The sequence below is a fragment of the Leucoraja erinacea genome, chromosome 32 (assembly GCF_028641065.1).
Source record: "Leucoraja erinacea ecotype New England chromosome 32, Leri_hhj_1, whole genome shotgun sequence".
Classification (NCBI taxonomy): Eukaryota; Metazoa; Chordata; class Chondrichthyes; order Rajiformes; family Rajidae; genus Leucoraja; species Leucoraja erinaceus.
Window position 1 is genome coordinate 10,546,413 of NC_073408.1, and position 13,714 is coordinate 10,560,126.

Here is a 13,714-nt window from a genome sequence, read left to right on the forward strand (position 1 = left end):
GTTTACCTGTCTATGACGACTTCCTTCTGATCCTAAACAAGGATGGAAGGTTCTCTGTAATTCTCCTTCATCAGCAATGGGTCGGGTGAGAACAGAGTACAGATCCAACAGCCTGTTCAGCAGCGTTGAAGGAGATTGGAGCTTGCTATCATTATCCATGCAGTAAAATGTATGATTTTATCAAAACAACTTTCAGGAGGTAAAACTGGGAAATCGCCAAAATGCAACACATTGTGGCAGATGGAGAGGTGGTGTAGACCAAACAGCACAGTTCTAAAGAGCCTGCTGCAGCGTATAAGTGTGACGTGGTTGGACATGGTGGACTGCGTGATTAGTAGAGTTAAGAGATCCAAGGATTTAAGAGATAAGGGGAACTGAATGCAGAAACAGTGCATTGTTAACTGGTTAGGTTGCAGTTGGAATATTGCATCCAATTCCAATGATCTCACTTTAGAAGGGATGTGAAGAGCAGGTGAATGAGACTGACAGAATTGCTCTAATAACTGCTGCCATTGACATGTTGGACTGAATGGCATTAGTTCATCAATTCTTTTTTTTTAATTAAACATTTTTTTTTTTTAAATTAGAAGCAAACACATATTCTAAACATTTCATGTATATCAGTCGTACATTGTTAATATTATCAATTGTAGATTGGTTCTGCTCCTAGTTCGACTATTCTGTGATTAAAGTTTTCTTACCGATTAATTCCTCTTTGGACAGAACTTGCAAAGTCTCCTTATTCACAAGCTGGGCTCCCGTCCCTTTCCCCAGCACAGACCAGACACACAAGCGTTGACACTCGTTTGTGACGGCATCCGACATTTGTAACAACAAAGCTTCGACTTGTTCAGAAACCCTGAGAAAGAAACATAGAAACATAGAAACATAGAAATTAGGTGCAGGAGTAGGCCATTCGGCCCTTCGAGCCTGCACCGCCATTCAATATGATCATGGCTGATCATCCAACTCAGTATCCCGTACCTGCCTTCTCTCCATACCCCCTGATCCCCTTAGCCACAAGGGCCACATCTAACTCCCTCTTAAATATAGCCAATGAACTGGCCTCAACTACCCTCTGTGGCAGAGAGTTCCAGAGATTCACCACTCTTTGCGTGAAAAAAGTTCTTCTCATCTCGGTTTTAAAGGATTTCCCCTTTATCCTTAAGCTGTGACCCCTTGTCCTGGACTTCCCTAACATCGGGAACAATCTTCCTGCATCTAGCCTGTCCAACCCCTTAAGAATTTCTATAAGACGTCTATAAGAACGTCAATGTAGATTGGAATTACAAGATCACATTTGTTTCCGTCTTTGTCATTTTGCTGCAGCTTATAGGATTTAAGTTTGGCCACATTTGGAGTATTGTGTGCGGTTCTGGTCGTCGCCCCATTTATATCAAGGATGTGAAGGGTTTGGAAAGGATGCAGAGGAGGTTTACCAGAATGATTCCTGGATTAGGGGACATTAGCTACAGGAATGCCTGGAACTTGGTGGTTGAGGCAGATTCGATAATGGCATTTAAGAGACTTTTGGATAGGCATATGGATATGCAGAGACATAAAGGATTGATTTCAGTCTTGATTTCGGATGCTGTCTGGGTGGAGTTTGCATGTTTTCCCTGTGATCTGCACCAGTACCACGTGATTTTGTATGGGCAGAGAGACATCAAGTTGTGAATGAATGGAGAAATACAGCATCCAAAACAGGCCCTTCAGCCCGTCAACTCCAAACCCCTTTACCCTCGTTAATCCCATTTATTTTATTCTTATGGTCATAGAGTTGTACTGCTCGGAATTGGATCCTTCGGCCCAACTCATCCATGCCGACCAAGATGTCTACCTGAACTAGGCCCATTTGGCCATATACCTGTAAACCTTTACTATCTGTGCATATACCCGTTCCATATACCCACCATTTTCTGTCTCATCAACTCCCTTCAGTGTACCATCCACTGACACGGTAGGAAGAGTTGGTATGAAGTGGACCTGCGATCTCCTATTCCTATTTTCCTGCTCCAAGGATAACTTAATGCTACTGGAATCAAAGTTACTACTGGAAATAAAAGGACGTACCATTAGAAAGTAGATGAGGAGGAATTTCTTTAGTCAGAGGGTGGTGAATCTGTGGAATTCATTGCCATAGAAGGCTGTGGAGGCCAAGTCAGTGGATATTTTTAAGGTAGAGATTGGTATACCTGTATTCTTGATTAATACAGGAGAATGGGGTTGAGAGGGGAAGACCAAATCAGCCATGATTGGATGTTTGAGTAGACTTGATGGGCCGAATAGCCTAATTCTGCTCCTACAACTTATCAACTTATGAAATGTTGAATCCATCATGATGAATTTCAGACAATAGATGACAATGAATGCGTCTGTCCCAATAGCTTCCGTGTACAACCATGCTAAGTAAATACCACTGAGAGACTGGACTGTTCGGCATAGTTGGTTTTCCCTCATGATCCACATGTTCCTCCAATATGCGGACCACTTCTCTCAGGGCCACGTTGAAGTTGATGTGATGCTCCTCTCGACTACGCCAGTCAGCTTGGAGGAGTTGCTGCCGCTTGGCCAGAGTCTCCTCAAACTCCAGCCCAACATCCTGCCGCCTCTTAATCTCCTGCCTTACCTGGAAAAGCAATTTGCCGATATATCAGTGTCAGTGCTATAAAATGTGCTATTGCATAATTCAATGATACTTTGTCACGTGAACCTGGTACACAAAGTAGGCAAATAGTCGCCGTGCTTTTGGCAACAACACAAGTTACATAGTGCTCCCCAGAGTCACGTTGGTCTCCTTTTGTCTTCGACATCACCCTCCACCCTGTGCTGGGTCCCCGTTTTTTTCTCGGCACCCCCCCCACCCCAGGTCCCTCTTTGTTCTTGGCAGCGCGGCCCGACCCTCTCTCCGTGGCCCGTCCTCTTCTCCACTCGTGGTTGCTTTATCAGCCATGATCATATTGAATGGCGGTGCAGGCTCGAAGAGCTGAATGGCCTACTCCTGCACCTATTTTCTATGTTTCTATGTTTCTATTAGACACAGAATGCAGTTATTACAATCAATACGCAAGGACAGGCCATTACAATTCGGTACCAACTTCCAAAAACTCCAATAACCCAAAAACATTGAAGAGAATCAACATATTCACCTTGCTGCACATCTTCTCGTACATTTCCATGCCTGCCCTGCTGACTACACGCCTTCCAGCAAGGTTCATTCCCTTCATCCAGAGGACTCTGAGGGACTCAGTCACTTGAGTTACCTTCTGATAGAACAACTTCACCTAAATAGAACACAGTTACGAAACATTTTTAACTGTTTCCAAAAATGTGACCTATTTTCTCCCAAAAGCACTTTAGATGGCTGTTCACTGGTGTTCCCTCTGAAGCTCTGAGTTGTACAAGATTGGTCATCTTTTGAAATAGGCATCAAACCAGGACCCACCTACTGTCTCGAGTGGATGTAGAAGGCTTCCTGCGTTGAAGAATGGGGGAAGATGTCATCAGTGCCTGGGTCAATATTTATCCCACAATCAACATCGGAGTAGGTGAATCCCAGAGCAGGTGAATCGAGGACCAGAGGACATAGGTTTAAGGTGAAGGGGAAAATATTTAACAGGAATCTGAGGGGTGACTTTTTCCACACAAAGGGTGGTGGGTGGATTGAACGGGCTGCCAGAGGAGGTGGTTGAGGCAGGGACTATCCCAACATTTAAGAAACCGTTAGACAGGTAACCTGCAATGGAGAATGTCAAACTCATGCCAAATAGTTCCCAAGTTAAGCCAAGTTATACTAATCTCCTCTGCCTGCATGTATCCATTAGATCCATTTTTCTCCAGCACTTTTGTCTACCTGTATCCATATCCATCTATTTCCTACATATCTATGTGCCTATCCAAAAGCTTCATAAACGCTACTATCGTATCTGCCTCCACCCTTACATCTGACAGTACATTCCAGCCACTCACCACTCTCTGTAAAAAAACTTGCCCCGCACATATCCTGTAAAGTTTTCCTCTCCCAACTTAAAGCTATTCCTCCTAGTATTTGGCATTTCACTGTGGGGGAAAAAGGTTCTGAATGTCTACCTTATCTACGTCTCCTAATTTTTCAGAATCTTGAATCTTACCTCCTTCTTGTGTTGACTTAATCGGACTGACACCGCCAACGATTGCTTCAATAGAATTTGATAGAAGGTGTTGGTGTTAAAGAATTCCAGATCAATTTGTTGATCATAATCCTCATGGTCTTTTGAGGTAGAATCTAAAATAGAAACAAAATAGTTTCATTTTTGTTAGCACGAACTGCAAAGTAAAATGTACCGATCATCCCAGAGAAATTTCAACCATAGACGTAAGGAACTGCAAATACTGGAATCTAGAGAAAAAAATACTAAGTGCTGGAGTAACTCAGTGGGTCAGGCAGCATCTGTGGAGAACATGGATAAGGGACATTTCGGGTCAGGATCCTTCTTCAGACTGATTGCAGTAGGGGGGAGAAAGCTGGAAGAAAGGTGTGGGGGGGGGGGGGGGGGTGGGTGGGGAGGGGGGTGAACAAAGCCAAGCAAGTGATAGGTGGATACACATGAGAGGGACCAGAGATGAAAAGGAGTCAAGAGGCTGTGAGGAAAGCAAAGAAGCATAATTGTAAAACCAGAAGCAGGGATGTAGGTGGAGGGGGATAGGAGGGGAAGGGGAAATGTGGTGGGGCGTATCCATTGGTGGGAGAGTCTAGGACAAGAGATCATAGCCTCAGAATTAAAAGACGTTCCTTTAGGAAGGAGATGAGGTGGAATTTCCTTAGTCAGAGGGTGGTGAACCTGTGGAATTCTTTGCCACAGAAAGTTGTGAAGGCCAAGTCAATGGATATTTCAGTATCAGTATCAGTATATCTTTATTGTCATTTCCTGAGTACTCACATACCCAGAGGAAACAAAAAAACGTTGCTCAACCAGTGTCCATTCAGTGTGCAGTACAAATAACAACAAGTAAATAGAAATAAAAATACATATATCATGAACAAATTAAATTAAACACTCTACTCTCTACTAAAAACACTCTACTCTCTACTAAGGCAGAGATATTTAGGCATTTTTAAGGCAGAGATAGATTCTTGATTAGTACTTGTGTCAGAGGTTAGAATAACGTCAAAGTTATATGTCTTCTGGTGGTTATGGGGAGAAGGCAGGAGAATGGAGTTAGGAGGGAGTCACAATTGAATAGTGGAGTAGATGATGGGTTGAATGGCTTAATTCTGCTCCAATCACATGACCATTTCTGATTTTGTGGAGGAAAAAAACCCCAAGATACTCACTTGAGACCAAAACAGAAAATACGCTGTGCTAGAAATACTTAACGGGTCATGCATGTGTGGTGACAGATTCAGAGTCAATGTTTCTGGTCGGTGTTGTAATTCTGGTGAATGGTCTTTAGCTGGAAATATTAGACTCGGTCTTCCATCTCGACAGATGCTGCCGAACCTGCTGTGTATTTCTGATTTTGTCTCGGACTTCCAGCAGCTGCAGTAGTTTCCTGGCTTTCGAAAAACTCACCTTCCCTCCTGTCCCCATCTTCAGCTCTTTCCTCAGTTTGTTCTCCAAACTGCAGACTGCGGTGAACTTTCTTCACAGCAATGATGGCAGCGTCTTTCGAGGAATAATCGTCAAAGTTATATGTCTTCTGGAGGTACTGGTATCTTGGAGCAACTACTCCCTTCTTGGGCCAACTGCACTTCTTGAAGAAAAGCTGCAGGTGTTGAATAAATATTAATTATTCTAGACCTTGAGTTTGCCCCCTTTATAATTTCCATCCTCTCCAGAGGATAATACCATAAAGAATTAAACACGCTGGATTCCTTACCTACACTAAACCCCTCCACATATATAGGCAGGCGTTTTTTAGGTTTAGTTTAGAAATAGAGCATGGAAACAGGCTGTTTGGTCCAACAAGTCTACCCCGACCATCAATCACCTGTTCATACTTGTTCTATGTTATCCCGCATTATCATCCACTTCCTACACACTAGGGGCAATTTTATTGAGGCCAATTAACCTACAAACCCACACATCTATGAGATGTGGGAGGATACTGGAGCAACTGGAGGATACCCACACAGTCACAGGGAGAACGGGCAAACTCCACGCAGGCAGCACCCGAGGTCAGGATTGATCCTGGGTCTTTGGTGGTGTAAGGCAGCAGCTCTACAAGCTGCACCAACCACCCTATGTGCCGCCCAATGTTGATGTCCAGTGTCTCACAGTAGAACCACGAGTTGAGCCTCCTCCTGTTGAAAGAGTTAGTGCAGCTGTGTGGAGATTGGAACCCTGCCTTCTCGATCTTTTTATGAACGCTGGGACGATCAAAGCCAATGGCACAGCCCAAAACCAACCAATGACCTGGATAAGATCAGGTAATACAGCTACCAATTGTGAATGCAAGAGCTGAACCTTGGGCACTGCTGTGACATGTGGCTCTGCATTAAACCACTCAGTGTATACCTGCCCACTGCAGGAAAACTTCATTACAACTAAAGGCAAGAATAGGCCACACATTCTGCCATTCATGGATATTCTTCCACCTCACTGTTTATAGCTCATATTTCTTGATTTGTTAAGTATCAACATTCTATCGAACTAGCACTGAATATACTCAGTGAAGGAATACCTGCATCCCTCTGGGAAGGAGATTCCTGAAATACCTCACTCTGAGTAATAATATTCTACCTCAGTCATAGATTGAAAATAGGCCCTACAGCCTACAAAGTCTATGACTAGAGATACAGCGCGTAAACAGGCCCCTTGGCCCGCCAGGTCCACACCAACTAGCAATCACCACATAGACTGCACTATCCTACACACTAGGGACAATTTACAATTTTACTGTAGTCAATTAACCTACAAACCTGTATGTCTTTGGAGTGTGGGAGGAAATCAGAGCACCCAGAGAAATCCCACACAGGTCATAGGTAGAACGTACTAATGGCGTACAGACAACACCCGTAGTCAGGATCGAACCTGGGTCTCTTGCTGCAAGGCAGCAGCTCTACCGCTGCACCATGCCAGGCCATGTTGACTATTGAGCACCCGTTATGCACACAAATGGATGTGTATTCTGCTGTGCCTAAACCCTCATTGATGTGAACTTTCCCTGAGGCTTTGGGTTGACTGACCAAATACAGACAGTGCAAGAATGATCGCACACGTACACTTCATCAGTCCATGTGAATAGGGAAGAAACCCGTCTCAGAAATACAGTGCCATCACCTCGAGCTGGGAGAAGTGATCAAGAACAGTGGGACAAGTTAACACTGGCATCTTTTCAGAAGCTCACCATCAATCCTGAGCAGATACTGAGTGTTGCTGCTGATGCCACCAGTAAGCTGGAAATGAGATGCCAATCGGGCTTGAACTCCAGGTCTTGGGTCCTGCGAATACCCGTGCGGATAAAGTTTCTGCTGGTCGTGGGGAAGAAGGGGCCTTCCTCATAGCACTGACCCCCGACCGGCATCACACGAACGTACTGAAGGAGGAATCGAACCGTTGATATTTCTCATCAAACAGGAATGTAGGATTGTGTCAATTATAGACTCTCATGGTTTCCCTTAAAAACTCCAAAAAACAGAGGTCAACAATTGCTTTTGATCACATCACTTGAATAACTGGCATGTAAAAATTAAAATGGAAATACATGATCATTCTCTTTAGAACATGGACAGGTGCTATTTTGGGTCAGGACTCTTCTTCAGGCTGATTTCATGGGGTGGGGTTGAGGGAAGAAAACTGGTAGAGTGGAGGGGCCGTACAGATCATGGCCAGTAATAGTGAATACAAGCGAGGAGGGGGCTTTCATAGGCAAATTTCCTGGTACATGTAACAATTAAATTGAATCATGAATCTTGAATATTCATGCCAATCATTGGTTTTGAGAAATATCCGAAAGGAGGGGTTTTAGGAAATGGAAAAAATATATTTATATCATTGCTATTCCTAGGTTAAGCCTCATTATTAATATGGAGGGGAGTTGTTCTGGGATGCTGTTGAGCCTTCCCGAGTTGTCGTGGGCCTAACTCAATGAAACACCAGTGAAGGGAGGTGTCCACTTGATAACCCCATGATATACTTGGGGACCCCCAATGATATAGAAACATAGAAAATAGGTGCAGGAGGAGGCCATTCGGCCCTTGATCATATGATATGATTAGTTTGTTTTAAAGAGCTAGTTAACATGTAGGAAGCTGGTTTTTTGCATAAAGAGTTTTTGTTGGTCCTTAGCATAAGTTGGCATATTCAGTTAGATAGTTAGGCTTTGGGCTTAGTTTTCATAGTTGAGCGCTTATCCTGGAGTTATAGCACAAATACTTTGTGTTTAGAGCAGGGGGGGGGGGGGGGGGGGGGGGGGGGGGGGGGGGGAGTTTGTTGTCATTTAGTCTTATTCCTTTAGCCCCTTTTGAACATGACGGAATCGACAAAGAGAAAAGTGTCTGTTTGTTCATATTCCCGTTCATGAGTTCCAAGTTATGTGCAATCTAGGATGGCAATTAACTTTGAAATGTGGACAACATTGTGGTTTGTTACTTGTGACATCATTGCAACATTAAAGAGCAGTCTTGAGCTACTACTGTATTTCCCTCATTGGAGACCCCTGGGCTATCTTTGATCGGACTTTACCTTGCACTAGGACCTATTCACTTTATCATGTATCTGTACACTGTGGATGGTTTGATTGTAATCATGTATTGTCTTTCCGCTGACTGGTTAGCACGCAACAAAAGCTTTTCACTGCACACGTGACAATAGACTCCTCAACATTGAGGCCTTTGAGAAAACATGAATATGGTGAAGGACTATGATCAGTAGGTGGGTACTCACCATCTTCTTGTGGTGGTTGCTGCTCAGTTGGAGAACGTGAACACCAGGCTGGTTGAAACGATAAGTAAAGAGCCAGGATGAGCTCGATGCGAGTTCCAACTTCTCAACCAGTTCACGGAACGCACCCCAGTCAAAGGCGCTGTCAGTGTTGTACAGATTTGCACTAGAAAAATAATATACTGTATATTTTTTGGGGGGAAATTTTCACTTATCCATTTCCTGATTTACCTTCTCATCCCAACAATATGGACACATTGCTGGGACATCACTCATACCTTATGATGTTGCATTTCCTATCTTGAGGCAAGCTAAAACTTGACAGTGAATGGAGACACCATTTTCAGCGGAGTCAAAGAGTTTTGGTTTCAGCTCCCACTCAGGAGACCTGGTGGCCCAGATCCAGACTTGCCCACAAAGCTGCATTGTTGGAGATGCTGTTTTAAACTGAGATATTCAATCCAAGATCTAGATTGTTCTCAATGGTGGATACAAAAGATCTGGACAACATTTCGGACAACATGCCAAATACGTGTTCGGCACGGACTAGAAGGGTCGAGATGGCCTGTTTCCATGCTGTAATTGTTATATGGTTATATTTAGTTTGGTTTAGTTTAGTTTAGACATACAGTGCAGAAACAGGCCCTTTGGGACCACGTCGACTAGCGATCCCCAAACATTGACATTATCTTATGTACACAGTGGGGACAATTTAGAATTTCACCAAAGCCAATTAACCTACAAGCTAATACTTCTTTGGAGTGTGGGAAGAAACCGGAGCACCCAGATTAAATCCATGCAGTTCTCGATGAGAACGTACAAACTCCGTACAGGCAGACCCGACGTCAGGTTCGAATCCGGGTCTCTGGCGCTGTAAGGCAGCAACTCTACTGCTGTGCCCTGGTATTGACCAACTGTCGATAGATTTTTTGCATACTATTAAAACTGGCAAATGTGTTTCTGACATTACAACATTTCATTGTCAGTAGAGCAGTTTGAGATAACCTCATGCAGTAGAAGATGTCATATAACGCGTCCCTTTTGTTCACTTTGACGCTCCCTCTTCACATACAGAAGCAACACAGTCGGCTTCACCAATCCTTCACATCAACATCCATGCAATAATCACATGGCCACTCAGCTTTCAGAGCCCTCAAGGCATTTCCATCATCCATTAAGCCAACGCATAGTTTCACCATGCACGTGTAATACACGCCATGCACATCACAACGCGCGCGTTGTGCGTCGTGACGCGTAAATGACGCGCAAATGACGCCCAAGTGGGACAGACCCTTCAGGAACTCAAGCAAATGAGCGATTGGGGTCAGGACACATTGTGTGGGCATAGAAGGAGCTGTGAATACTCGGCGTGGGAATTGAATTGACACTGGGTATGAAACTTGTCTTTGCAACATCAAACATGCTCCACACGCTGCCCATCCATTTTATTCCACTTTTAATACTCCATACCATGGGCTTCAGAGTAGGGTTGCACAGGAACTTAAACTCAATGCTTGCAGATCAGGTTAAACACAGGGGAATAGACAGGCAATGTTTCAGATTGGGACCCTACTTCAGCATTTGTCAATTCCTTACCCAGATGCTGCTGCCTGACCCATTGAGTTCCTCCAGCATTTCATGTTTTGCTCATGATTCTAGCATCTGTTGTCAACATATCCACATGGATAGTAGTTTTTAGTGACGATATAATCCAGGGTTATAATTATATATTTTGAGCTTTTAGATTAAATGTATGTGGGAGCAATGTTACATTATGAGATGCAGGTGTGTACATAGCTGCAATCGACGTAAAATGCTAGAGTAACTCAACGGGTCAGGCAGCATCTCTGGAGAAAAGGACTAGGTGACGTTTTGGGTCGAGACCCTTCTTCAGACGGAGTATGGGGAGAGGGACATACCTGTACATACCTGTCATACACAGGGTAATGCCTGCGGGACACTGTGAACAGGATGATGCTTCCAGTGTGGATGCAGGTGACAGGATTGAAGATGCCGGAGAATAACGTGCAGTTTGCGCAAGGTGGGTGAACACGTGTCCCTTGCGTCGCAGGATCCGTGGGTTTGGGCGATGTCTCGTGCTTGCTTGCATTTTCTGAAAGATGTAAAACCATTTTGAGACTAACTCTGAATTGGTGTAGATTTAGGTTCACTATTGTCACCGAGGTACAGTGAAAAGCTTTGTCTTGCATGCCGTCCAAACAGATCAGATATTACCAAACATAGGTCCAATCAGTTCAGGCTCAAATACACTAGATAGAGCAAATGCGGAGTCAAGACAAGAGACATTTCTTGTCACGTGCACCAATTGGTACAGTGAGATTTGAGTTACCATACAGCCATACGAATAAAAAGATCACAATACGATAGAATTTATCATGAACATCCCCACACAGCAGAATCAACATTTCCCACTGTGAGGGAAGGCAATAAAGTTCAGTCCTCTTCCTCTTGTTCACCTGTGGTCGGTGTTTATGGGCCCTCTGCATTTGCCGCAACGGCAGCCCGATGTTTCAGGCCCTCTCGCCGGGATGATCGGAAGTCCGACGTTGGAACGGAGAACACTCTCTGCGGCTTGGAGTTTCCAAATCAGTCACTTCCTACCTGAGACCTCGGCTCCCGGAGTCCACAGGCCGAGCTGGGTGGAGATTCAATGCTGGCGACCCAGGCTCCACGGTGTTAAAGTCAGCGCCGCCCGCGGCTGGAAGCTTCGCTGACCACAGCTCCACGGTGTTAAACAGCTGGCCCAACACTCCAGAGCTCCACACGGCGATCCTCGATAAGGCATCGCCCGTTCCGTGATGGTAACTCAGTGCTGCACCGCCACTGAAGCTCTGGCCGGACTCCGGCAGGGGATGTGGGGAAAAGGCAGGAACGGGGTACTGATTGGGGATGATCAGCCTTTGAATGGCGGTGCTCGCTCGAAGGGCCGAATGGCCTACTCCTGCACATATTGTCTATAGGTAGCATCTGAGGAAAGAATGGACAAGTGACGTTTTGGGTCAGGAGTCTGAAGAAAGATCCCAACCTGAAATGTCACCTGGCCATTCCTTGCACAGGTGCTGACTGATCCGTTGAGTTACTCCAGCACTTTGTGTGTTACGCAGGATTCCAGCATCTGCAGTTCCTTGTGCCTCCATTAATAGTCTCAGGTTTTTCTGAGGCATTGACCTGAAATGTCTGAAGAAGGGTTTCGGCCCGAAACGTTGCCTATTTCCTTCGCTCCATAGATGCTGCTGCACCCGCTGAGTTTCTCCAGCATTTTTGTGTACCTTCAATTTTCCAGCATCTGCAGTTCCTTCTTAAAGACCTGAAATGTTAATGGTTTCTCTACCCACAGATGCTGATTGACCTGCTGGGTGTTTCCAGTGCTTTGTGTCTTTATTCCAGTTTTGATCAGGACTACAGGTGATGTCACAAACTCCACAAACAACACAATTATGAAGAGATATTACCCCTTTTGTCCCACAGTGTGCATTGGCCAAGATTTATTACAAGGCATTGGTGAAACCAAATGAAGTCACACATTAAATACATAGACAGTCAGAGAGAAAACAAGCATGTAGACTGTCACAAAAGACATTGAATCTACAATTACCTGGAGAGACATTCAATGATGGATCCTGAGCAAAGTTGATTTCTAGCAAGCTTTTTAACTTGCTGGGATCTGGGTCATATACACCCAGAAATCCTTTCTCTGTAAAACACCATTAAGCAAGAACATTAAGCAAGGAATCTGAAGAAGTGTCTCGACCCAAAACGTCACCTGTTCCTTTTCTCCAGAGATGCTGCCTGACCCACTGAGTTACCCCAGCTTCATGTCTGAACAAGGACATTACTTGGTATATTTCCAAGCATGCTAAATCACAACCTTATTAAATTCATATCAGATCATTGCAAATGCTGGTAATCTGAAATAAAGCCGGAAAATGGTGCAAAGAATCAGCGGGTCAGGCAGCAACTATGAAGAGAGAGCAACAGTGTTAACTTTTCAGGCATTATATCTCTGTGCCTATTAATGAGGAGTCTACCTGCTTCGAACGACTGTCAGAGATGCATGAGAAATATGAGACAGGATATGATCGAGACAGCTTTGTGTTTTCCATGTGCACCCATTTTTGTACAGGCAAAATATGATCCAATTTCCACGACATTCTAACCAACATAGATCATACTAGATAAGACATTGGAGCAGAATTAGAATTAGAATTACCAGAAAGACTGCATTGAAACCAACCCTAACTTTGAAAAAGTATCAGAAAAATATAGCTTAAACTTGTCAGGAATATTGCGTGCAGTTTTGGTCACCCTATTATAGCAAGGATGTGGAGGCTTTGGAGAAGTTTACCAGAATGTTACCTGGATTAGGCAATACAAGGTTGGGTAAACTTGAATTGCTTTCTGTGGAATACCAGAGGTTGTCGAGAGACAGATAGAAGTGTATAACATTATGTTGTAGCGGCGCCTGCTAGAGCACGCAGATATCGTTCGGAAGCCACGGTCACGTGACTCTGGAGGGGCTGTGGCCAGACGTGTCTGTTAAACCTGTATGCTGCAACTTAAACTTTTGAATAAAGTATTGTTGAATACTCCAGGAGTCGTTTATCAGACCACTAAAATGTCATAGATAGGGGGAGATGGCCAGAAACTTTTTCCGAGGTCAGAAATGTCAATGGCCAGAGTCTATAGCTCGAGGTGACAGGGGCAAAGTTTAAAGGAGATGCGTGGGGCAAGTTTTTGTTTTGTCTAGAGCAGTAGATGCCTGGAACACTTTGTCAGGGATGGTAGTGGAGTCAGATGAGATAGTGGCGTTTAAGAGGGTTTTAGAAAGG